This window comes from Stegostoma tigrinum, chromosome 28 (genome assembly GCF_030684315.1).
Source record: "Stegostoma tigrinum isolate sSteTig4 chromosome 28, sSteTig4.hap1, whole genome shotgun sequence".
In the NCBI taxonomy this organism is placed as follows: domain Eukaryota; kingdom Metazoa; phylum Chordata; class Chondrichthyes; order Orectolobiformes; family Stegostomatidae; genus Stegostoma; species Stegostoma tigrinum.
The window spans coordinates 9,890,090-9,917,355 of NC_081381.1; the positions used below are offsets into that span (position 1 = coordinate 9,890,090).

A 27,266-nucleotide genomic window follows, 5' to 3' on the forward strand; every position below is an offset into this window, starting at 1 on the left:
TGTTGGTATTTCTGCACTTTGCCACTATACGAGATGGTTCCCAGTTCTTTGCAATTTTCCTGGCGGAGTCTTGTGCTTTTGGGCCTGCAATGAAGTCTCCTAAAGAAATATCTATATTTGACCAGAATTGATTATTTCTTTGTTCACTGCTTATGTGCTTTAAAAACTGGGTTTGCAATTTCTGCTGTCCTCCACTCCACGATTATAACAGGTTCACTTTGGCCCTGTTAGTTCTGATTATCTTTGTGTTTACAGATTAGAAGAATAGGCTACATGTGACTCTAAAGACTGTGGGGGGTGGGGCTCACCTTAAAGTCTGCCTCCCATGGGATCTTACTTTTCTGTCCCATCAAGTCCTCATGACATCATGACAGTGGGCAGTGCAATTGTACTCAGTCAAGTATGACCTGGTTCAGATCCTTCTTGTTGGGTATATAACAGGAACTTCCATAGATGGACAATGCATCCTAGAGGTCGGTTTAGTCTTGGATGTACATTCTTCATTATGTGAAATAAAGACAATAGAAGGCAAGTGGTTCACCAATCACATCATGTTCATTGAAAACTCTTTATGCAGAGTTAAGAGGAATTTTGATTGAGTTGTTTGTTCTTACAGATAAATTCACTTAGAGACTTGAAATAAAACACAATTACAAAGGGATATGTAACAGTTACTCAATTATTTCAGGAATAACTTTGCAAAACTTTCTTTTAAAATATGAGAATCTCATGGACAGAGCTTAATTTCCACAGAGGGAAATGTGATGTCAGTACAGATGGTAAATAGACAGGCTGTTTGAAACGGTGCCCAAAAAACAGCTAGACAGTCAATTGACCTCTTAATACACACTGACAGGATAAACACATAAAATTTTATATAGCAAATGTTCAAACTGTGAATCTGGAGCACCATAGCAAGTTCAAAGAAATTGTTATCTCTATGGAAGTAAATGTTCCCAAACACTAATAAAATTTTTCAGATATAAGTTCATTGCCATGGAATTATTGTTCTCTCATTATCACTGGTTCAGAGTGCTGGGACATCCTTTCTAACAGTGCTGCAGATGTGTCTGCATCTTTGGAGTGCAGTGGTTCAAGAAGACATCTCACCATCACCCCTCCAGGTTAGATAGAAATGGGCAAAAGCACTGGCTCGGTACAAACAATTAAAGAAAATATTTTGCACAGTCTCAGAGAGAGACAACTGGTGGAGTATTTAATCTAAGGGTCACTACACCACAGGGAAGATACGGGATTTTCATGGTGACCTTATCCACTGTGGGGATTGAACCCATACTGTAGCATTATCCTGCCTCAAAAACTAGCTGCCCAGCCGACTGAGCTAACAAATTCCAAGGTAGACTGCATTTCAACTGAAAATCTCACATATACTACTTTCTCTATGTCTTCAATTCTCTGCTGTTATTGCTTCTTCTCAACATCCCATTCAATGTTTGTCCTTTTAAAAAGTATCTGTTTCCTTCTTGTATAATTATGTATAAAAAATGCAAGAATATATATAGGGATCTCATGGTTGTGATTGATAATAATAGCTCCAGTGAGGTGTTCATAGAATGTTTTGAGAGCTTTTCTTACAGAAACACATTTCAGAAACAACATATACAATCTATAAATCTATAATCTATATAATCTATAAGGCTATACTAGATTTTGTATAATATAATGTGACAGAATCAACTAATGACCTCAAAGTAAAGGAACATGTAGGTAGTAATGCCTACAGTAGGACTGAATTTTACATCCAGTTTGAAAGTAAGAGGAATTGGTCCAAGCCTAATATTTTTAGCTTAAATATGGACAACTATGTGGGCACAAAAGCTGAAATGAACTGGAATACATGGCTTGGAAATAGATCAGTCAAGAGGGAGTGGCAAACATTAAAAGGGATATTTCAGAATAGGTTTATTCCTACCACAAAGAAGACTTCAAAGAGAAAGACCCATCATCTGAGGGCTGCTGAAGAAGATAAGCATAGCATAAAACTTAACAAAAGCATATAACTCCAGAAAAACTGAGACGCTGGTCACATAAATGCTCAGAATACACAGAATGACATAAGATGACCAAAAAGTTAATCAAGACAAATAAATGTGAGTATGAGAGGGAGCTAGCTAGAAATACAAGAACACATAGCAAGAGTTTCTACAGCTTTTCTAAAAAAGGGAAAAAGTGAGTGTTGGTCTTTCACACAGTGAGAAAGAGGAGTTAATAAAAGACTATTAAGAAATGGTGGATGTAATGAATAAATATTTTGCTTCTATCTTTGCTATAAATGGATATAAAAACATATGAATAACGGGTGTAAATAAGAAGGTAAAATGAAGAGTGGGAATCCACAAAATTGCAATTACCATGAAAATAGTATTAAGCAAACTGGTGGATCTGTATATCTACAGGTCCAGCTAGGCTTCATCCTATGGTCTGAAACAAGGTAACTAGTGAGATAGTAGATGCATTGATGTTAATTTTCTAAGATTCATTAGATTCTGGAAAGTTTTATTTTGATTGGAAAGTGGTAACTATAACCCCTCAAATCAAGAAGGAAGGAAAGGTGAGAAGGAAAACTATTGGACAGTTAGCTTGACATCTGTCATGTGTGAGGTGTCAGAATTGATCATGAATTAAATTATAAAAAGATTACTTGGTTAGTTATCTTCCATGAACACCCGCAAAAATGAGAGATCAACTTTTTTGACTTCTAATGACCTGCAAATGTCAAACCAATGGCTCCTTGTCTGAAATTTGCACAAAATAAACTTTTTACCAAGATAATTTATTCCCTAAACCATTCCGAAAAATATCCTTTACTATCAAAGATTCTGTTCTTGTTTTTAACCCTGGTCAGAGCTCTCCTAAATAAAAAAAATTATCTCGTGTTTTTTGCTGGTAAAATCCATCCTTGATTATTCTGTTGAGGTCGATGTGGACTTGTTGGGCTGAAGGGCCTGTTTCCACACTGTAGGGATTCTATTCTATTCTATTCTGAACCAAAACAAGCTGCTGGCTTTCAATATTACTCCATCTGGCATAAACCACCTCAGTATAAACAATTTTAACTAATGCTCTCTGTATCTGACATATGCCGAATTAGGCCACTATTCCAAAAGGACTACCAGGTCCAGGTTTTTCTTTTAAAAAACTTCACAAAGTTAGCCATGCCCACGTGTCACTAATTTAAAATCCAAACTTGAAAAACAATTTTAAGATATATGAACCTAATGCCTCTCATCACAAAGTATTGTAATTGGATTTTCAGAGAGATTTTATAAGCTTTTATATAACAGTCCATTATGCAAAGTGCTCATGGTGTAGGGAGTAACATAATTGTTTGGGTAGAAGATTGGCTGGCTGATAGAAAACAGAATGCATACATTGATTGGGTCTTTTTCAGATTAACACATTGTAATGACTGGGATTCCACAGGATTTGAGCTGGGCCCTCAATGCTTTACAATTTGTATCGGTAACGTAGATAAGAGGATCAAAGGTATGATGACTAAATTTGTGAGATAACACAAAGGTAAGTAGGGAAGTCTGTTGTGAAATGACATATGACAAATGCTGACCAAAATGTATAGGTTAACTGAATGAGTACAAATCCTGAAAATGGAGTGTAATGTGGGAAGATGTAAAGTTGCTCACTTTGGTAGGAAGTATAAGACAAGCAGAGTGCTACTTACAAGGAGAATAACTGCAAAATTCCAAGGTGTAGAGGAGCAAAGTGTTCTGGCCCATTGTTGTTATGAAAATCCAGCAACTGATTAAGGATGTTAATGGATTGCTTTCCTTTACTATCAGAGGAGTTGAACATAAACGTAAGAATGCTATACTTCAGTTATACATGGTATTGGTGAGATCACGTCTTCAATACTATGTATATTTTTGATCTCAATGTTTAAGGATGCATGTAAATGTGTTGAAGGTAGACTTCAGTGAAGGTTTAGTAGATTAACACCTGGAGTGAACAGATAGTCCTAGGAGGAGAGGTTTTCAATCTGGGCTTGTTTCTACTGAAGTTTAGGGATGATTTGTTTGAAGTGTATAAGATATTGGATGGTCTTGACAAGGTGGACATGAAAAGGATATTTCCTTTTGTCAGCCAGTCCCGATCAAGGAAGCACTGCTTTAAAATTAGAGGTCATGCTTTCAGACAGACAAAGGGAAACTCGTCTGAAGAAGGGTCTAGGCCTGAAACGTCAGCTTTTGTGCTCCTGAGATGCTGCTTGGCCTGCTGTGTTCATCCAGCTCCACACTTTGTTATCTCGCTGAATTAGTTAGTTAAGCCACGTTAGGAAGAATGTGGAGGCTTTGGAGAAGATACAAAAGAGATTTAGCAGGATGGTGCCTGGACGGGAGCCCATAAGCTATAAGGAGGGTTTGGATAAACTTGGGTTGTTTTTCCCAGAGTGAAAGAAGCTGCAGGGTGACCTGATGGAAGTAGATAAAATTATGAAAGGCAGGGATAGGGTAGATAGCGGGGTGTTCTTCCCAGGGTGGGAGTGCCAAATACTAGGAGGCATGGGTTTAAAGTGAGGGGGTATAAGTTTAAAGCGGATGTGTGAGGCATTGTTTTACACAGCGAGCAGTGGCTGCATGGAATGTGCTGCCAGGAAAGGCAGTAGAGGCAGATACAATAGTAATGTTTAAGAGCCATTCAGACAGACACATGAACAGGCAGGGAGTAGAAGGATACAGACCGTGTGCAGGCAGATGGGATTAGTTTAGAATAACATTGTGATTGGCACAGACACGGTGGGCCAAAGGGCCTGTTGCTGTGCATCACTGTTCTACGTTCTGTGTTCCGTAGCCTACTCCTGTTCCTGATTGTCTGATGTTATGCTGCTCAAAAGGAATGTTGCTCAGTTTGTTACAACTTTCTCTGCAAATCAAACTTAAATGAGGGTCTTCTGGTTTTTGACCCTTCCACCAACGAGAACAGTTCGTCTGTACTTACCTTGTCCAGTGCCCTCATGATTTTGAACTTGGACAATGTTGTTGCAGTTTTGGCAGTGAGTTCTGTTTGCTTTAGTTCGTGGGGATTTTTAAACACACTTTGTTTGCTGAGTAAATAGACTTTGCTATGAAATCGCCTGTTTTCCAGGTAAATGTATATGAACTGTAACATGTGGGCTCAATGCCAATACAAAACATAGAACAGTTTAAACCTGATCAAAACTATTTGGAGTTCTACACTGTGAACAAAAAAGAAGCAGATGTAGGCACAACTGGTTTACATTGGCTAGCAAAGGTGTTCCACCTAAATCTGAGCCCCATTTATAATCAGCAAATGCACTGCTGAGCTTTAAATATTGCTTAAAGGTCAGTACAGGAGCAAGGTTGCGGTGACTGTGTTAAATCAACCTGCATTGTTTAATGTAGAACCATTTCTGACAGGACTGACTGCATCACCTGTTTCAGTTCAACTCTCCAAAAGTCTGCCAGCTCCCACTCATGCAGGGTGAGTCAGTGGTTAGCACTGCTGCCCCACAGTGCCAGGGGCATGGGTTTGATTCCACTCTTGGGTGACTGTCTCTGTGGAGTTTGCATGTTCTCATTCCTGTCTGCAAGAGCTTCCTCTGGGTGCTCTGGTATCCCCCCCGACAATCCAAAGATGCGCAGATTAGGGATCGGCCATGCTAAATTGCCCATAGTGACAAGGAACGTGCAGGCTGGATGGGTTAAGCCATGGGAAATGCAGGCTTACAGAGGGTAGCGGATATGGGTGGAATGCTCTTTAGAGGGTCGGTGTGGACTCGATGGGCTGAATGGCAGACGGTAGGAATTCTATGATTCTGTGACGTGGTTGAAGACAAATTGTTGAGAATAGTACAAAGCAGGATAAAAGACACAAGACTTGAAGTAATGGATATTGGCAAGCTGGTGGAGTGAGATAATAATGAAGTATATGGTTATCACTGTGAACCAGGAAGATGTGGTTTGTTTCCAGCACATGCTCTCTGTTGTTGAAACAAGCATTAACATTGAGAAACCTACTCAAATTCCGGGAAGAGTGCCATTATTGTCATATCAAACTTAAAATGTTAAGTAGCTTTCAAACAATTTTGAATGAAAATTTAACCCATGTTTACTATTTTCTCTCGCTCGCCCGTCATGTTTCTCTTATTTTTCAATACTGCTTTATAATATCAGAACATCGAATCTAGAAGCAGGAGTAGGCCATTCAGCCCCTTGAGCCTCCTTCAACATTTGATACGATCATTGCTGATCTCATCTTGGTCACAACTCCACCTTACTGCCTGCTATCCACAACACTTCAACTCAATTCTAATTGAAACTCTGTCTATCTCCTCATTAAATTTACTGTGTCCCAGCATACACCACACTCTGGGGAGTGAATTCCACAGGGTCACGACGCTTTGAGAGAAATAATTTCTCCTCATCTCAGTTTTAAATCTGCTCACACCTCATCCTAAAACTATTGCCTCTCATTCTAGATTGCCCCACAAGGGGGACATGGTCCCTATGTCTTCTTTGTCAATCCCCTTTAGCATCTCACGTACCTCAATTAGATCTCCTCTCACTCTTCTAAACTCCACCTAAATAGTCCTAAATGGCTTAATCTCTTGTTGGAAACCAAACTCCTTATCTCTGTAATCAATCTAGTGAACCTCCTCTGAATTGCTCCAAAACAATTACATCTCCCCTCAAGTAAGGGGACCAAAATTATACAGCATACTCCAGGTATGGTCTCACTGATGCCTTGTACAGTTACAGCAACATTTCCCCACTTTTTTACTATAGTCCTTTCAGAATTAATGTCTAAATTCCATTTGTTTTCCTTATTATGTGCTTTTTCTGCTCTCTTTCTTTTAGAGGGAGAGAGAGAAAGGAAGGGAGAAATAGAGAGAAAGGAAGTTTAATTCTGGGGCTAATCACAATGATTTAGTGCTCCCAGCAGCTGGTTGGGGTTCGGTTTCTGACATCGGGAGACTGATTCACCAACCTTGGCACGGAATGCATGATCAGGGAATGTGTCCTTGCTTTAGGAAAGAAATAGTAATAACTGGTGCTGGTATTTGACAGGACACGCTGATAACCAGTCGCCAGCAGTGAGAACCAGTAAAACATGCAATGTTGCCACCTTCTTATTTTTTTAATCTGTGCTAAATAGTTTGTTTGCTTTTGTTTTCAATCTCTTTACTTTCACTGTCACTATGGGTGCAGGACAATTCTTTTCAAAGTATTTTTCAGTTGTAGAAACTCGTATTAAAGATTGAATTTTTAGCAAATTTAAAGCCTAGAGGCTGAAATCTGACGGTTTCATATCCACGTAAACCTGTAATTATTCACCAAATATCCATGGAATCCATTTATTTATTTTACTCACAGCTTCTGATTGTTTCTGGCTGCCCCAGCATTTATTGCCGCCCCTAGTTGCCCTTAATAAAGTGGTGGTGAGTTGCCTCCGTAGGCTGTGTGCAGTGGGTTGACCCACAATGCCATCAAGGAGGGAATTCCAGGATTTTGACCCATCAACACTGAAAGAATAGTGATATAATTCCAAGTCAGGATGGTGTGTGGCTTGGAAGGGAAATTGCAGAGGGTGGTGCTCCCATGTATCTGCTGCTCTTGTCCTTCTAGATGGAAGTGGTTGTGGGTTTGGAAGGTGCTGTCTGAGGATCTTTGGTGACCTTCTGCAGTGCATCGTGTAGCTAGTACACACTGCTGTTAATGAGTGTCGGTAGTGGAGGGAGGGGATGCTTGTGGATATGGTGCCAGTGAATTGGGCTGCTTTGTCCTGGATGGTGTTGTTGGAGCTGCACGCATCCAGGCAAGTGGGGAGTATTCCATCACACTCCTGACTTGTGCCTTGTGGATGAATCACACTAATTCAGTTTTCTCTCAGTCCCTAGTAAATGAAACAATGACTCAAAACTTCTGTTCCATTAACATGTCGGCACTATTATTGTTGATGGCCCTGATTTCAAAATTGAAATGAAAAAGCCAGAGAGGAGGTGTTGAGAGACACCTCAGTGATGAATTTAGAATAGAATAGAATCAAATCTCTACAGTGTAGAAACAGGCCCTTCAGCCCAACAAGTCCACACTGACCCTCAGAGCACCCACCCAAACCCATCCCCCTAATCTACACATCCCTGAACACTATGGACAATTTAGCATGGCCAGTCCACCTAGACAGTACATCTTCAGACTGTGGGAGGAAACCCTCATAGACACAGGGAGAATGTGCAAACTCCACACAGAGAGTTGCCCGGGGGTGGAATTGAGCCTGGGTCCATGGTGCTGTGAGATAGCAGTGTTAACCACTGAGCCATCCTGCTGCCCCAAATTTTCTAAGGCATTTCTAAAAGTAGCATTGCTGCCGAGAATGAATGTGAATGAGGTCCACCCCAGTCTCTGTGCTTCTGTCTACATCTCGCGCACTGCCCTCAGTTCCGCTGAGTGCATTGTAACTAAAGTACTGTGTTCATGTCACATATAGACTGTTCCCAGCCAATGGCTGATGTTCAGTGGCCCAAATGGCAAAGGCATTAAAAAGCTTATAATCACATAAAATTAGGAATACCTTCCAGAGTTTATCTGTCCCTGTCAGGTCTGTCAAAATAAACAGGGCACATTAGAAAGCTGGTGAAAGCTGGAACATTCTGGAACCACAGCAATATAACTGCAAATAGTCACATTATAAATCTGAGATAGAATGGAAATGATTGGTTTATTTCTCCACAGAAAACACACTGATGTAGAAGATTGCATTGATGTTACAAACAGAAAATCTGTGTGGTCCTACCCCCACGTTTCTCTGGAGGAATCAGCCTGTTTGTTTCATAAGAAGTTGCCTCAGGCTTGGCCATGAATTCTATTTGCTGTAGTTCATTGCTGTAGGGACTATTCTGAAATTGTCTCTGCTTGATAATGAATAGGCTTTGTTGCAAGAAAGACTGTCCAGTGGCTGTAAATCATTGGCCATTGTCAGTTACACCCCCTGCTGTATAACGGAGAAGGTATTAGTGTTATACTGAGAACATTTGCAGGGTCACAGTAGGCTAGTAAACCGCACTCTGTAAATTAGAGAATAAAACATCTGATAATCTAGCTCTGGATCCGGAAATTGCCAGAGGCTGTGAATACAGATGCACCTGTAGAAATGCCCAGTCTTAATGTGACGCAACAAAAATGGGCAAATTGTAAAATGAAGGGCTTAAAAACAGTACAATTATAATTCTCTGATACTTTATCAAAAGATCCATTCAGCAATGGAGTCAGGAGTTTATTCACTACAGTGTTCCCTGCCTCTGACCTACTCTTGAAGCCATAGTGTTTGTGTGATGAGTCCAGTTGAGTTTCTGGTCAATGATAACCCCCAGGATGTTGAGAGTGGGGGATTCAGTGATGGTAACACCATTGAATGTGATGAGCTGGTGGTGAGATTGTCTTTAACCGGTGATGGTCATGGCCTGGCATTTGTGTGGCATGAATGTAACTTGCCACTTGTCAGTTCAAGCCGAGATATTGACCAGATCTTGTTGTATTTGACATGGACTGCTCTATGAATGGCTGCTTCAAAGAGTCATGAATGATGCTGAACATTGTGCAATCATCCCCACTTCAGGCCTTATAATGGGGGGAAGGTCATTGATGAAGCAGCTGAAGATATTTGGCCGAGGACACGACCCTGAGGAACTCCTGCAGAGATGTCCTGGAGCTGTGATGATTGACCTCCAACAACCATGACCATCGTCCCATGTGCCAGGTATGATTCCTGATACCCACTGATTCCAGTTTTGCTCGGGCTCCTTGATGCCACACTCGGTTGAATGTGGCCTTGATATCAAGGGTTGTCACTCTCACCTCACCTCTGGAATTCAGCTCTTTTGTCCATGTTTGACCCAAGGCTGTAATGAGGTCAGGAGCTGGGTGGCCCTGGCAGAACCCAAACTGGGTGTCACTGAGCCGGTTATTGCTGAGCAGGTGCTGCTTGATAGCACTGTTACTGACACCTTCCATCATTTTACTGATGATCGAGAGGAGACTGATGGGACGGTAATTGGCCGGGTTGGATTTGACCTGCCTTTTACATACAGAAAATAGTTAGGTATTTTTCCACATTGCCAGATAGATGCCAGTGTTGTAACTACACTGGAACAGCTTGGCTAGAAGAGTGGCAAGCTGTGGAGCACAAATCTTCAGTACTATTGCTGGGATGTTGTCAGGGCCCATAGCCTTTGCAGTATCCAGTGACTCCAACCATTTCTTGATATCATGTGGAGTGAATCAAATTGGCTGAAAACTGGTATCTGTGATGGTGGGGAACACTGGAGGAGGTTGAGATGGATCATCCACTCAGCACTTCGGCTGAAGATTGCTGTGAATGCTTCAGCCTTATCTTTTGCACTGATATGCTGGGCTCTTCCATCATTGAGGGGATATTTGTGGAACCTCCTCCTCCAGTGAGTTGTTTAATTGTCCACCACCATTCGCAACTGGATGTGGCAGTCCTGCAGAGCTTAGATCTGATCCTTTCGTTGTGGAATTGCTTAGCTCTATCACTTGCTGCTTTCGCTGTTTGGTGTGCAAGTAGTCCTGTTTGGTGGCTTCACCAGGTTGATACCTCATCTTCAGGTATGCCTGGTGCTGCTCCTGGTCTACTTGTTTATTTTTATATTCCATTCCCATTGATTTAAACCCCAACATTTATTTGCCTTCCTAATTACTTGCTGCACCTATACACTAATCTGAAGAAGGGTCTTGACCCGAAACGTCAAGCTTTCCTGCTCCTCTGATGCTGCTTGGCCTGCTGTGTTCATCCAGCTTCACACCATGTTATCTCAGATTCTCCAGCATCAGCAGTTCCTACTGTCTCTGCTTTCAAAGATACTTTACCTAGTTTATAAACAGTGCGCAGAGATATGCACAGCATTGCCAAGCTGCTGACCACACCAACCACAAACTGCATGAAACAAAATTTCAAGGAGTTTGAATAAGATATGGTTATTTATTATTCTTTCACAGGGGGTTAACATCACCAGCAGAGTCACCATTTCTCTCCCATCCCTAATGAGCTGCCTTCTTAAACCACTGCTGTCTCGTGTCTGTACACCCACAATGTGACTGAAGAGAAGTTCCAGGATTTGATCCACTTCGAGTATAGAATTTGAATATCTGGCACAGGGTCAGTAATCTTGGTGCATGAGTGTAAATTCTATAAGGAAGTTAAAAACTTAAGTTTTATTAATTAAATATAAACATCAGAATTAAAATGCCAGTATCAGTCATAGTGACCATGAAACTTCCAATCAGTATTAGAAAGGTTACAGCACAGAAAGAAGCCATTCAGCCCATCAAGCATACGCTGGCTACAAAAATCTAGCTACCCATTCTAATCCCCATTACCAGCACCTGGTCTGTACCCCTGAAGCTTTGAACACTTCCGATGGAGACCCAGATTCCTTTTCAATGAAGTGGTTATTCATTCTTAGGTTGAAGATCTCACTGGCAAGGCAGCATTCATTGCCCATCCCTAATTGCCCAAAGAGCTGTTAAGAGTCTACCACATTGCTGTGGCTCTGGAGTCACATGTAGGCCACTCCTGGTAAGGATGGTAATTTCCGTCCCTAAAGGAAATTAGTGAACCTGATAGGTTTTTTTCCAAACAATGGATTCATGGTCATCATTAGGCTCTTAATTCCAGATTTTTATTGAATTCAAGTTCCACCATCTGCCAGTGACAGGATTTGAACCTGGGTCCTCAGAGGATTAGCTGAGTCACTGGTTTAATAGTCTAGTGATAATATCACCAGGCCATCCCAAACAAACTAGGTAGTGAATTCCAGACATCCAACACCTTCTAGGTGTTAGAACTTTCCTTATGTCCCCTCTAATCCTTCTCCCAACCACCTTACACTTGTGTAATTGGTCATTGAAAACTTCACTAGGAGAAACGAGCCTTCCCTGCCCACTGTATCCAAGCTCCTCATTATTTTGTGCACCTTGATTCAGTTATACTTCAGCTCACTCTGTTCTAATGAAAACAATCCTAGCTAGCTAACTCCATCAATAGTTTAAAACATGTTTCACATAGTTCCAGCATGACATTCCTGTTTTTAATACCACATTAAATAAGGATAGTGTCCTATATCCTTCCTTTTTAACCACCTTATCTACCTGGCTGTTCACGTTCAGGGACCTGTATGATTTAAGATCTCTCAATGCCCTTGGTTTATTGTACATTTCCTTTCTTTGCTTGCCTTCCCCAAATGCATAATCTTACACTTCTCCATTTGCCACTTATGCACCCATTCAACTAAACAATTGATACCATCCTACACTCAATAGCCATCCTCCTCACTATCAACTATTGGTCAATTTTTCGGCCATCTCCAAATTTCCCAATTGTGCCTGCCACATTTAAATGTAGATCATTAATATGTACCACAATCTGTAAGAAGCATAATGCAGCCCTGTGGAATACCTCATAAATTATATCTTCCATTCACAAGAATTTGTTTCCTGTCACTGAGTCAGTTTTGGATCAAACTCTCCACATTCTCCTGTGGAACATTTGGGGCATGGTCAAATGCGTTACTAAAATCCATACCGACAACATTCACTGCACTACCCTCATCAACCCTCCACAAAAAAAAATTAAGTTTCCAAATTTTCATGAAAATCCAGGAAATTTGCCAATGTCCTTTGGAAGGGGAATCCACCCTCTATATCCTGTCTCTTTTATATGTGAACCATGATGTGACTGATTCTTTACACTCTGGATAACCATTCAGTTGTATTTAAATGATGGTTCCCCACCAGCTACTCAAGGATAACTGAAAATGGGCCTATAACCCATGAATGAATAAATATTAAGCCCCTACACTTACAATCATACATTCTCTGAACCACTCTGAAAATTGTTTTGATCGTCACATGTACCTATGTACAGTGAAAAGTTTTATTCTGCATGCAGTACAGGCAAAGCATACCAAACAAATTGCATAAGGGCAATAGAACAGCGCAAGGAATACCATGTTACGGCTGCAGAGAAGGTGCACAAAGAGTGAGGTCAACATTAAATTTGAAATTTGGGTGGTCCATTCATAAGTCTCATAATAGAGAGGAAGAAGCTGTTTTTGAATCTGTTGGTTTATGTGTTGAAGCGTTTGTATCTTCTGCCCATGGAAGAGGTTGGAAGATATTATAACTGGGGTGGGAGGGGTCTTTGGTGATGTTTACTATCTTTCCAAGGCAGCAGAAAGTGCCAATGAAGTAGATGGTCGAAATGGGCTGTGTTCACAACTCTCTGTAGTTTCTTCTGTTTCTGGGCACAGCAATTGCCGTACCAAGCCATGATGGAAATTCATTTCAAAGACTGGCAATCAGGTCAAATGTGTGAATCTCTGATTTACATCCGGGGCTGTTAACGCTTCATATTGATGGATGAAAAGTTTAGGAATTTACAGTGAAATACAAATAAAAAGTACCTCACTTGAGTTAAAAAAATGATATTCATAAACTGAAACCAAACTAGCTAATTGCTCATGTCAATGATGATGAGTGAGTATATAATTCAGTTAAACAGATATACTGAATTGGTGTTGGTACCAGCCACAGTTTAATGGCATCTACATGTGTTATCAGAGAGGATAAGAGTGATGGAACAAAGGATGGCAGTTAAGCAAGGTGGAGTAGAATTCCATGACAGAGCTGAGTTTTAATCAGGCTGATTTATGTCACTATTCCCAACTGAAGACATTGCTAAGTTATCTATATTACTGTTGTAACCCCATTAATAGTCAGTATAGGCTTAGAATAACTGAGATTTTTAATCTTAGAAAAGCACTGATTTTGATTCAATCCAATTGATGCCTTTAAAATTCTGAACAGAATAGATTCTGTCCTTGTCTCTGTATTGTGGAGGTGAGGCAAGTGAGAGACAGAAAAAAAGTTATCTGTAAACATTCTATAAACAGACAATTTGGTTCAATAACAGGGACTCATTCAAAGGAAATCATCAGCCTCTGAAACAAGTTTCTCGCTTGTATGTTGAGTGTTTCTCAGTTTTAAAAGGGGGCTCTAAAACAAGGAATGGAGCAAATCTCAAGCTGAATGTGAGTGAACTGCAAGGGATGGAATGAGCATAATGATGTGAGCAGATTCAATCATCACTGGGGTACAATAGGCTTAACTAACAGGATTGTTATTTCTTGACATTTTTGTATGTCTGCCCTGAGAAACTCAGCCTAAAAAATTAAGTCACAAGATTTTTTTTTGAAAGTAATCCTTTCCACGCAGCATCTGCTCGCTCCTTCTTGGTAGAAAGGACCTGACTACCTGGGCCTGTCCAACCTTCGGACTTTCTCATTATAGGGGACATGAATCTGCCAATGCCTTTCAAAGGAAAAGTCACCCAAAACTGAGGAAATCCACTGACCCAGCCATAAATGTTTGGATTAAAAATGATCTTGCTGTTACAATTACCAGTGTTGCTGGATCTCAGATATCAAGGCTGTGATGTGAAAAATACTAATTGCACAGATTTAGTAATTGGATCCCTATGTTCATTGCTCCTCAGTGTTTTTGGTGTCTTAGGTGGGGTCAATGAACTCTTTCCACAAGGGCACAGTCATAAAATCTGAACACCATGATTCTTAGCTGAGCTAACAAAAGGGAGAAGATAAACTTTGAATGTAAACTTGCAAGTAAGGTGAAAACAAACACCAAGAGCTTCTTCAAATATAAAAAAAAGCAAGAGGGGCTGCTTAGAGAATGACCTGGGAAAATAATTATGGGGAAATCAGGAAATGGCTGAATATTTTACACCAATCTTCATGGCAGAAGGCACTTAAAATTCTAAAATGACTAGATATTCAAGGTGAAATAAATAGGAGGATAAGATATAAATCCAATAACTATCATTAGGAAAAAATGTGCTAGGGAAACTAATTCAGCCAAAGATCAATGAAACTCCTGGACCACGTGGGATGCTTCCTCAGAATAGGAAAGTAGCTAAAGTTAAAGGAAATAGCTACAGAGATTGTGAATGAACTAATAGTAATCTTCCAGGAGTCTTTCCATTCTGGAGAAGACCCAGGGAGATGGAAAACTGCCAATAATACACCATTGTTGAAAAAGGAAAGCAGAGAAAAAAAACACTTGTAACTTGAGGGCAGTTAGTTTAAAGTTTGTTATTGGGAAAATGTTAGTCAATTCTACAGATATAACAGCTCAGCCTTTAAAAGTACATATTATGATCAAGTTGGGTAAACGCAACTTCAGAAAGATAAATAGTGTCTGGCAAACTTATTAGAATTCCTTGAGGAGATGACAATCAGGATAGATAAAGGAAAAGCAGGAGATGTAATATATTTATAGTTTCAGAAGGTGTTTAAGATACCACACTTTGAGCTATTTAATAAGTTGAGAGTCTGTGGTGCTGGGGGTAATATATTGACATGGATAGAGAACTGGCTAACTAATAGGGGACCGAGAGTGGCGAAATGGAGATATTTTCAGGTTAGCAAACTGTAACTAGTGGAGGGCCACAGGGATCAGTGCTGAGGCTATAAAGATTTATAATGCGTACTTATGATTGAATAAGGAAAGTGAATGAACTAAATCCATGCATGTGGGTGACACAAAAATAAGCTGGAAGGCAAGTGGTGAGGATGACACAAAGATTCTGCTGAAGGATATAGACACGTTCAGTGAGTGGGGAAAAAAACTTGGCGGATGGAGTACATTGCAGGAAACCACAAGATTGTGCACTTTGGCGGGAAGAACAGAAGAGCTTAATTTTATTTAAATGGGGGGAAAGTACAGAAATCTACAGAGAAGGGATTTGGAGGTCCTTGTGCATAAATTACGGAAAGGTAGCATTCAGGTTCAGAGGGTAATATAGGGAAGGCAAATGCCATGTTGACCTTGAGTTCAAAGTGAATGTTTTTCTAAAAACTAGTCCACACACTAGTCAGAGCACAGCTGCAATTCTGTGGGCAGCTTTGGTTTTGTTGTCAAAGATTTACTGGCATTATAAGCAGTCTAGAGAAGGTTTACTCGGCTGATAGAAGGCATGGAGGGACTGTATTATGAGGAGAGGTTGTATAGATTGGGCCTATTCTCATTGGGGTTTAGGCGGCCTTAGTGGAACTGATGAGATTCTTGAGGGAGTTCACAGGGTAGATGCTGAGAGGTTGCTTCCCCTTGTGGGAGAGAGGGCATCATCTCAGAATGAGGGATTTGGCAATTAAATTAAAGATAAGGAGGAACGTCTTCCCTCCAAGCTGTGAACCTGTGGAATTCCATAATGCGGGGAGCTGTTGAGACTGGGCCTTTGAGTACATTCAAGGGTGAGGCAGACAGGTTTTTAATCAGCATGGGAATGAAGGGTTATGGGGGAAAGGCAGGAGAATGGAGGCGAGGCTAACAGGTCAGCCATAATCTCGTTGACCAGTAGAACAACTCAATGGGTTGAATGGCCTACTTCTGTCCCTATCTTACAGTCTAACCACGGTTCTATAGCATCAGTTGAAGTCACTCCTGCATATAATCCAATGACCTATTGATTAGGATTCCCTTTAATTTCAGTTTCTCCAATCTATGCATGGCAGAAACGTCTGGAACCAGAAGAGACTGCCGCGAGCCATGTCATTCATTTACATGCATTTAGTTCATTCACTTTCCTCATTCAACTCACTGTGTTTGGAATACCAGAGTGGCCGTGCATGTGCACGCAGCCTAGAGGAAACATTGCTTCTGATGCTCTCCTGAAACAATCCTCTGTATTTGCTGAAATCTTTATGCTGGCTAAACAATTTCATGCTCAAATTCTTTCCATCTACAGCCCTTGCTAAGGAACAACTGTTCAGGTTTCCATGTTGTTTACTGTTCTGAGGTGAACTACCTCATACTTATGCACATTAAAATCCATCTGTTTTTATCAACCCATCTGTTTAATTGGTCTAAATCCCTTTAATGCAATCAATCTGCTTTGTATTTGTAACCTTCAGAGGTAGCTTTATGTCATCAGCTAATTCTATGATATATAGCTAACATGAAAAAATGTTCCTCTTGTTTTGGTAAGATCTAAGCAGGCTTTGGGGTGTGTGTCAGTGTGTGTCTGTCAGCCTATTGCACTTTCCATCACCATAAAGGAAGGCTCACAGCTGAAACCACAGGTGTGAATGTTTACAGGTCTGAATTTGTGTGACATTCAGTGGAATATTCAGTAGGTGAACTGGAAATGACTTCAAACCATCAGACATGTGCATTCCACTTCTTTCTAAGCTGCTTTTGGGCATTGTGGTAGGATTGTTCAAAGGGCACATTTATCATCTACTTTAATTTCTGAAGTAAAAGTGTTTTGTCTGAAAAAAGCCAAAGAAGAAAAGCCTGGTTGCTCAACATTCATTCTTCACCACTCTTGACCAACGCCAGTTATCAGAATGTTGAGATGACCAATATTCAATTTCATTAACTTCAGTATCTTATCAGTTTGTACCTAAATCCCATCTCCCATTCTAACAACAGGCAGTGAGCATTAAATACAGGCTGACCAGGCAGTAGTGAACATTGTGATATAGTTAGTTCAATGTACAGTGTTTGACCAAAGCAAAGACCATCAATTACCGCAATGAGAGAGGATGTTGAAACTGCAAACCTCCTTTTTCTGATAATTGCTCGAGAGTGTTAGATATTACAGCATCTCTCTGTGACTGCAATTCTTAAATTAAAAAAACCTGCAGTTCTTAAATACAGTTCCGCTTAAACACATCTTAAATATGTCTCCCCCCAGTTCCTGGTATAACAGAGGGTTTTATCCCACTCCAACTATTATCTTTCTTGAAAACTTAAATTTTAATTTCTCCAAAGTGCCCAAAGCACTTCCAGTTCATCATGTCAACTTCAGATCACATGGAAAACTTATCTGTTGCCAAAACCAGGAGATGATCTGGAGGAACAAAGAAATAAATCCTTCTTTTCATCCTAAACAGCAATGTTCCTGATGTTTAGTCTTCAATTATGCCTCAAAGGTCACCAAAAAAACCTGGCACCATGTTCAAAATACCTCAATGTCCTCACTACTACCTTTGCCAATTTCCTCTCAGTTATGAGTCATAGAATTCTATGCACAGAAAAAGAGTTTCAGAGCATTGCACGCAAACCAGTCAAAAACAACCACCTAACTATTGTAATCCCATTGTCCAGCACTTGGCCCATAGCCTAGTATGCCTTGGCGTTGTAAATAAATGTCTAAATAATTCTTAAATATGACGAGGGTTTCTGCCTCTCCCAACCTTAGTTGGCAGTGAGTTCCAGATTTCAACCTCCCTCTGGGTGAAAATATTTTTCTTCACATCCCCTCTAAACTTTCTGCCCTGTACCTTAAATCTATGTCCCCAGTTTTGATCCCTCTATCAAACTTCTTCCTGCCTATCCTATCTATACCCTCATAATTTTATACATTTCAATCATGTTCACCACCCCCCCCACAACAACCCAATTTTCCTCAGCTGTGAGAAAAACCACACCACTGGTCCAATCTGTCTATAACTGAAACTCTCCAGCCCAGGCAACATTGTGGTGTAATCTCCTCTGCACCCTCTCCAGTGCTATCACATCCATCCTATAGTGAGGACTCCAAAACTGTACACAGATGAGAATCTGTCCTGAGTTGTTTTGGTGCTGCCTGATGCACTTATCTTGCATGATTCTGTTTTGGTACGACTGCTTAATTAAACATTTTGCTTAACAATGCTGCACTGGCTGCTGTGCTCAAACAGATTTTACAATTAATACCGTTCATTGGAGCTAAAACTATTTATGTACATAGACTACTGAGCATTTGCAAACCAGATCAACTTTGATCTCTAATTTGTATTACTCACCAGCCAAATCGCAATCCTGTGTGGTGCTGATATATAATCCTCTCCGATCTTAGCGAAAAGACAGCAAATGTTGCAGTTTGCCACAGCACTTCTGGCCCTGCAAAGAAAATCGCTCAGGGTGACTTCTTCCGAGCATTAACCAGTGATTCCTACTTGAATATGTGGGTGTTTAATTCTCATGTTAGACAGCCTGACTGGAATATACCCTCCCATAAGCCATCACTCACTCCGTTTACGCTCAAATGGTAACCAGGTACCAACTTATGGCTCTGTGTGACTGGGACCTGTAAAAGACCAGTTGTACTCACAGAAGGACAGGAAGGTTTTCTACATCTATGTCAAATATTAACATCTTAAATTTTCAATGATAAAATAATGACCTATCATCAGAATGCTGAGCGTGTTGCCATTGTTTGAGGTGACGTAGTTTGTAAATTGGCTTTCCTGTATGACAACAATCTAATTAATTACAGTATACCTGCCATAGAAATGTATTCACATTTTATCCGCAGTTCCTAAACCACTTAAACATGAAAACATAAGAACTAAGAGCAGGAGTAGGTCATTCTACCCCTTGAGCCTGCTCCAACATTTGATAGGATCATGGCTAATCTGATCTTGGCCCCCAACCAACTTTTCTGCCCGCTCTCCATAATCTTTCAACCCATTATTAATTTAAAATCTGTCTATCTCCTCCTTGAATTTACTCAGTGTCCCAGCATTGACCATGCTCTGGGGAAGTGAATTCCACAGATTCACAACCCTTTGAGAGAAATAATTTCTCCTCATCTCTTTTTTAAATCTGTCACCCCTTATCCTAAAGCAATGACCACTTGTTCCAGAGTGCCCCACTGGAGGGAACATCTGCTCTATGTCTACCTCGTCAACGCCCTTTAGTGTTTTATATTCCTCAATTAGATTCAGCTTGGGCAACACTGAGCATGTTGCTAATGCAACTAGACACAACATTAAACACATCATGTTGATTCTGCACCAGAACTTTTAGTAAATGTTTTCCATGAGACATTTTGAGTGTCTACTCCGTCTCAGTATTATTGGATCACAAAGAAATGTATAGTTTATTACAAAAGTACAGAGCTTGTTAGAGGCATTCAGATCCATTAACATATACAGTTACAAAGTTAGACTCTAGACACGGTCTCAGAGGGTCATGTGTCACTGAAGCATAACGTTCCTACTTCTGAATTCAATTCCTCTTGCAATAAGCAATATCATTCTATTATCTTTCCTAATTACTTGCTGTACCTGCATATAACATTCATGTTCAAGGATACCCAGATTCCTCTGCATCTTAGAGCTCTGCAACATGTCACCTTTTGGATAGTCTGTTTTTCTTTTAAACAATTCCCCTTGACAAAATGGACAATTTCATATTTTCTAAGAAAATATTTCAGTTGCTAGATTTTTGCCCCTTTGCTTATTCTATCTATAAGTCAGTGCAACAATATTGTATCCTGTCCAAAACATACTTGCCTATTATCTTTATATGATCAGTAAATTTATCCACAATACCTTAGACTCTTCATCCAAGCCATTTATGTGAATAGTTAGACGTTGAGACCCCAGTACCCATTCCTGTGACACATACTTATTCCAACTCTCTGCTTCCTGTTAGCCAATCAACCTTTTATCTGCACCAATATGTGTCTCCTTGCACCATGAACTTTTATGTTCCACAATAACTATTGGAGCTGTCCATAGCTGAAGCTCCATAAAATGGCGCGCTGTGGGTTTTAGCCAATTTAACATCGCTGTAAAGAATTGTTAGTTGAACACAGCAGTTTCCAAAGTCAGAATCATGACCTTCATGCGCATGGTAACCAGGTAAAAACATGACACAGAGGCTTGTTCTAAAAAGAAACAATCTTGAAAATCCTTTAGAAAAGCCATTTCACTGGATAGTTCAAAGGAAAGAATAAGATCCCACAATAATCAAGACATTTTAAATAAACCTATATGGGTATGTTGGAATTATAATTGTAACCGACAAACTAACATCAGGAGACTTAATTGAAATCCTGTGGAAAGACAACCTTGGACAGCAGGGAGAAACCCCCATCCTGATAACAGGATGTGTTGGGATGTGGTTGTGTAAGGTATATTATGAAGGTCTAATGATAGTGGTCTTAACTTAACAAACTGACTAGATTTTGCCGCCAAAGTGACACAGGGTAATGATAGGCACCATTATTCATGTAGAGGTACCATAGTCCTACCAGAGCATGGAGCTGCTCTCTCATTAGAGAGAGATAACATGGTGGTTTATCCCAACGGACACCACACCTCACACAAGGGAAGAGGATGAGAAGGAGGGTCGCTGGACTCAAAGTATTAACTCTGTCTTCTCTCTATTGCTGCTGCCATAAATAAAAAGAAAGAAAGAAAGATTCACTAACTGTGTCAGCATTCATTGCCCATTCCTAGTGCCCCCCTCCCCCTGCCTTGAGGAAGTGGTGGTGAGCTGCCTTCTTGAACCGCTGTGGTCCATATCGTGTAGATAGACCACAATGCCCTTAAGGAGGGAATTCCAGGATTTTGACCAAGCGACACTGAAGGCACAGTGACATATTTCCAAGTCAGGATGTTGAGTGGAGGAGACGTTGTAGATGGTGGTGTTCACATATATCTTCTCCTCCTCTTATGCTTCCATATGGTAGTGCTTTTGGGTTTGTAAGGTGTTGCCTAAAGAACTTCGTTGAATTTCTGCAGTGCATCTTGTAGATAGTACACACTGCTGCACTCAGCATCAGTAGAGAGAGTGGGCGCTTGTGGCTATGACGCCAATCAAACGGCTGCTTTGTCCTGGACAGTGGCAAGCTTCTTGAGGGTTGTTGGGGCTGCACCCATCCAGGCAGGTGGGGAGTATTCCATCACACTCCTGACTTGTTCCTTGTAGATGGTGGTCAGGCTTTGGGGAATCAGGAGGTGAGTTACTTGCTGCAGAATTCATAACCTCTGGCCTGCTGTTTTAGCCACTATGTTTTTGTTTAGTTTCTGGTCAATAGTAAATCCCAGGATGTTGACAATGGAGAATTCAGTGATGATAATATCATTGAATGTCAAGGAGAGATTGTTAGATTCACTTCTTTTGGAGATGATTATTGCCTGGCATTTGTATGGTGTGAATGTTACTTGCTACTTATTAGCCCAAGCCTGGATATTATCCAGGTCTTGGTGCATTTGAACATGGACTGCTTCAGTTAGCAACAGCAACTGAAATGAGAGGGCCACCAAAACCCTTCACTTCAGCCTTTTTTTGGTCAGCATTTACTTAAATATTTGTGTGGAACATTGATTTTCACTGAACAAAATTATCTTTAAGCATGGCTTAAGCTTTAAGAGATTGAGAAGTCTTATAGCAGAATATTCAACCAATGTCCACAGAAAGAGTTCTCATGTTATCCTTCATTATAAATCGAATATAAAGGGAACTTCAAACCTCCTCTCTGCACCATGTGTTTTGGATTTAATCTTTGCCCCAGCACTGATTACCCCTTGGGTCACCTTTTCAGGGTGTGGTAGGTGCTCTGAGCCATATCATTTAGAGATTCCTTTGTTAATTCCAGCATGTTCAACTGTTTTCAGATCAGGTGGCTAAGCCAGGCATTTTCATTGACTCTCAAGCTGAGGCCTAAATTTTCTTGGAAGTTAGACAATGATATTTAAAAATTAATACTCGTATTTTATATTGTCATGGTACTACTTCTAGAAAAAACATAATTTTTTAATTCTGTAGGTGTGTGTGTTAAACTGGGAAGCAGAAACTAGGTACTGGATGATTATACACATTATGTAATTCGGATCAGTTCTGCCAGCATTGAACAAAAATACACGTAAAAAATCTCTATCCATTCTATCAATATTGTGTTTTCTTATGGATTCAAACATTCCTTCAGATTAAAAAACTAATCATATTTAACAGGCCTTCTCACTTCAAGAACCTATGTCACAAAAAAAGAAACAAGAATTTTAAGAAGACCATGTGATGATTCATTTTGTGAAGGAAGTAAAGATATAAAATGGAAAACAGTGAAAGGTTTCTTGAGAAAATGTGACATTGGTCACTCTCTTTCGCAATGATAGACAAGCGTAGCCTCATCAGCTGAAATCACAATATAATGCCTGGTTTAGTTCTGCAGTATTCCACCCACACACTCCAATTATGATCGCTATAATAATCCTTTAGTTTGAAAGCACGTTGCTGTTCAATTTGTGAAAATGGACAAGAGTTGGAAAAGTAGATGCTATCCAGCATTGACGCAGCCAGATAATGAAGGTTATTGTTCTGCACCTTTTGTCCAAAAGCTGTAAAGCTGTCTGCTTTCCCACTGTTGCTAATCAGCTCAGGGAAAGAACATTTATGTAACAAGGCCAACTCTATAAGACTTAATAAATAGCAAACAAAGAAAGTTATCTTTTTCTTTAGCCTTTACCCCCTGCCTACTCCTGTGGTGTTTGAGTTATTGGATAATTAATGGCTCAACTCTCATAGTTCTGAAAGTTGTTAGCAGGGCTGATACGATTCATAGATAGTGGGTTATCAGCTGATTCTAATATGGCATTATTTATGAATCCACTCAGAATCACAGAATTGTTATGGTACAGAAGGAGACCATTCGGTCCATTGTGCCTTCACCTGCTCTATAACCCAGTGTCGATATCCTGTTTTTATCCCCATTATGCCCGCACACCATCACTATCCAAAAACCATCCAACGCCCTTTTGAATGTCTCAATTGAACCCGCCTCCACCACATTTCCAGGTAGTGCGTTCCAGACCCTAACTGCTCACTGCGTAAAAAGTATTTTCTCACATCACCCTTGCATCACTTACACAACAATTTAAATCCATGCCCTCTCATCCTTATTTATCTTACAAGTGGACACAGCTATTTTCTATCTACATAAAATCCGAAAGAACTGCAAATGCTGTAAATCAGGAACAAAAACAGAAGTTGCTGGAAAAACTCGGCAGGTCTGGCAGCACGTTTGAAGAAAAATCAGAGCTAACGTTTCAGGTTCAGCGACCCTTCCTCAGAAGACCCGAAACGTTAACTCTGGTCACAGATGATGCCAGACCTGCTGAACTTTTCCAGCAACTTCTGTTTTTACTCCCTATTTACTTTGCCTGGGCCACTCATGAGTTTGAAAACTTGTATAAGGGTCTAGGGCCGAAACATCAGCTTTTGTGCTCCTAAGATGCTGCTTGGCCTGCTGTGTTCATCCAGCTCCACACTTTGTTATCTCAGATTCTCCAGCATCTGCAGTTCCCATTATCTCTGATCAAATCTCCTCTCAGCTTTCTTCTCTCCAGCAAGGGTGGTCACAACATTTCTAATCTATCTTCATCATTGAAGTTTCTCATCCCTGGAACCATTGTAGTTAATCACCTCTGTACACTCTCCAGTGCATTTGAATCTTTGCTATGATGTGGTGCCCACAACTGTACTCAGTGCTCCAGTTGAGGCTGAACAACTGCATTGTGCAAGTTTACCATCACCTCTTTGTTTTTGTACGATATGCCCCTATTAATAAAACGAAGGACACTGTGTGCTTTATTCGCTGATCTCTCCCACTCCACACTCAGTTTTAGTTTTGTCACATATAATGGAACTGCTTCACAACGACTCACGTAATAGAGCATAATGGAATGGGGGCTTTGAGCTTGAGTGGGATTAATTTTGTGACATAACCATTCCAACATTAAAGGACAAAGTTTACACTTGAACAATGTACTCTACAGCAGGGTAGCAGTGTACAACTGGGAATATGGAATTTCAGTATGGGTCACTGACATTCAGGGAAATGATCATCGATGACCTAGAATGGTGAAGTAGTTTCAGTGAGCAGAGTGGTCTACTCCTGCTTCTCTGTTCCTATTTGAAGGGGTGATATCTTCAGGAGGAGAAATCATGTGATGAAAAACAGAACCATGAGCAAATACGAGTGATGCAAACAGACAAAGTCAAAAGAACGGAGGTCAGGCTGAATTTTTTCAGAATTTGGCTAAATGTCAAGTTTGGGATTTCTCTCCATGAGCCCTAATGAGTTTTCATGTGTTTCCTTCCCAAACTCACCCTCTTTGTCGCCCTCTGGTACTTTCTCCTTCTTGGGTTAATTATATCTCTAATGATTTTACAAAGTGCCTATGGGCGATTTACTATGTCCAAGATATACTGCAAGTTTAAGCTGTTGTTCTTTCAGCAAAGCCACTTCTAAAATTAATTTTTATAAGCATCAGACTGAACAACTCAAACACTGACATGGCAGCAAGGCATCATGTCGTGGTCTCCTGTAATATTCCCACATAGAGTGTGGGTTTCACCTCAAAAGGACATTAGTGACCCAGACTGTTGATTATGATAATGGTTACACAGTCACGATTAAGCTCGATTTTAATTCCAGATCTAATTAATTCCAGCCCACATTTCTCAAACATGAGTGTTGAGTTCTGGAGAAGACTCCAAACATTAATTCTACTTTTCTCTTCACACAGGCTGCCAGACCTTCTCCAGAATCCTCTGTGCTTGTTCCCAAAACATTATTTGGGGCATCCAGATTGTTAGACTAGCGAAATGACCACTATTCTGCCAGTCTCTCTGATCTCAATCGCGCCTGAAATTGTCTCTCTGCTGAAGGCGTGGTGAATTTATTTTCAAGTCAGTCACTTATTTTCAGTTCTCAGAGCCTGGCTTACAGGCCAGAGTCATTGACTTTTACAAACTTTGGACACATGCCCACACCTTTTACAATAGACACCAGAATATTGGAATCATACAGAAAAAGATGTGATTTCATTGACGGGAAAAGACGTGGGTCTGAAAGAGACTGAGCACAGAGCAATAAAAAAGGTAAAAGAGGAAATCAAGGAGTGATTGACAAGGAAGACAGCTGATAACTATCAAAGGATTCACTGGAAAGTAACACTCTAACAGAGCGAGAGTGTTGCAGAATATTAAATGAAGGTGGCTGTAAAAGACCAAACCCGCCAAAAAATTCAGCAAAATGAATAAACAGCAGCAAAAAATTCAGAAGTCTCAAGTGGAATTCAGTCTCCGGAAGTTTTTGTCTTCACTGTAAGCTGGCAATGATTGATATTCTCAACAGATTAGGCAATTAACCATCAGGTCAAAGACCTTCCATCAGATGTGAGCAATGAGATTTTGAACGGGCGAAAGGTGGATGGTGGAAAGAAGAGCTAAGGGAAAGGTCTGTCACAGGGTGGAGGACAGGAAAGATTAATTGACAGAAAGGTTGATGGTGTTGGAGCCAAAGAAATAATAATTGGACAAGGTCAAAAGATAACTCTTGAAGACGTGGGAATGGCAGGATCATGATCACTGCTGTCTGAAAGCATAACAAAATGTAAGGGAAGTGAGAATACAAAACTAATGCAACAAAGGAAAACAAAACTTTTTTCTGATTAAATGTATTCTAGGCTTGATTTCAGAAGAAACCTTTGCTTCATTACATTTGCCACTGAAGATAGGAGGATGTAACATTTTCACCTTCTGTTAATGTGTTTATTATAAATGATATGTTTAAGAAACTAAAGGATGAATTTTAATAAAACACCGTACACATTTTGGTCAAAGGAAGAAGTGAATAGTATGGCATAGGTGTGGAACCACATGCAGATCCTGTTTTATTTTCAAAGGATCCATTAAATTAAGAGATAGGATAAATTGATTATTTTTCTAAAATATTGTCGATTGCTTTACTTTGAATGTTGTGTGCGGATTGTCAGAGCTGTCAAAATTTGAGCCAAGTTTGGAGAGAAGGATTTTGGATGTGGATCAGCCTGAAGCTTCTTCAATGAGATGAAAGTTTTTAACGAAAGGATTTCTTGTCTCAGTTTTGTAGCCGTGGAGCATCAACCAGACAGGAAAAAAGACTCAAAGACGTATTGTCTGATATCCTGTAAATGCTGGGAATCTGAAACAAAGTCAAAAACATGCTGCAGAAATTCAGTTAGCCAGCAATGCCTTTGGAGAGGGGGAGAGAGAGAGAGAGAGAGAGAGAGAGAGACAGAGAGAGAGAGAGAGAGAGTTAACATGTCAAATCCAGGATGATTCTTCTTCAAAAAGGTGTTCAGGTGTTGCACCTCACTGCAGCACCCTGCAACACTGCTTGAAGTCACCACAGTTTGACTGTCACAGACTAAGATGCAAAGGGTTCTCTTTTCTCCCAACTCCACTCTCACTTGCAACCCTTCAAAGCCAAAGTGGAATACTAGAGACTGGTCAAACCATCCAATCGAGAATTGTATTCAATGTATAATGAGTTCAACTATAAGTGTAATTGAATGGAAAGAGTATTATGAATGTATTGAGCATTTATCTTATAGACATTCATTTCAGACCGAA

General features: G+C 40.3%; 1 protein-coding gene across 4 annotated transcripts in view; it reads right to left on the reverse strand.

Moving 5' to 3' along the window:
• The window catches only part of rap1gapa (RAP1 GTPase activating protein a), a 599,377-nt gene that overhangs the window by 496,078 nt on the left and 76,033 nt on the right, over positions 1 to 27,266 (reverse strand). For 2 of the 4 annotated variants that reach the window (XM_059655569.1, XM_059655567.1), the window contains exon 2: positions 18,881 to 18,977. The exons of the other annotated variants lie outside the window; for them this stretch is intronic. The gene's annotated coding sequence lies outside the window, so the exon portion shown is untranslated. The remainder of the gene's footprint in view (positions 1 to 18,880; positions 18,978 to 27,266) is intronic. 4 annotated transcript variants of the gene reach the window in all.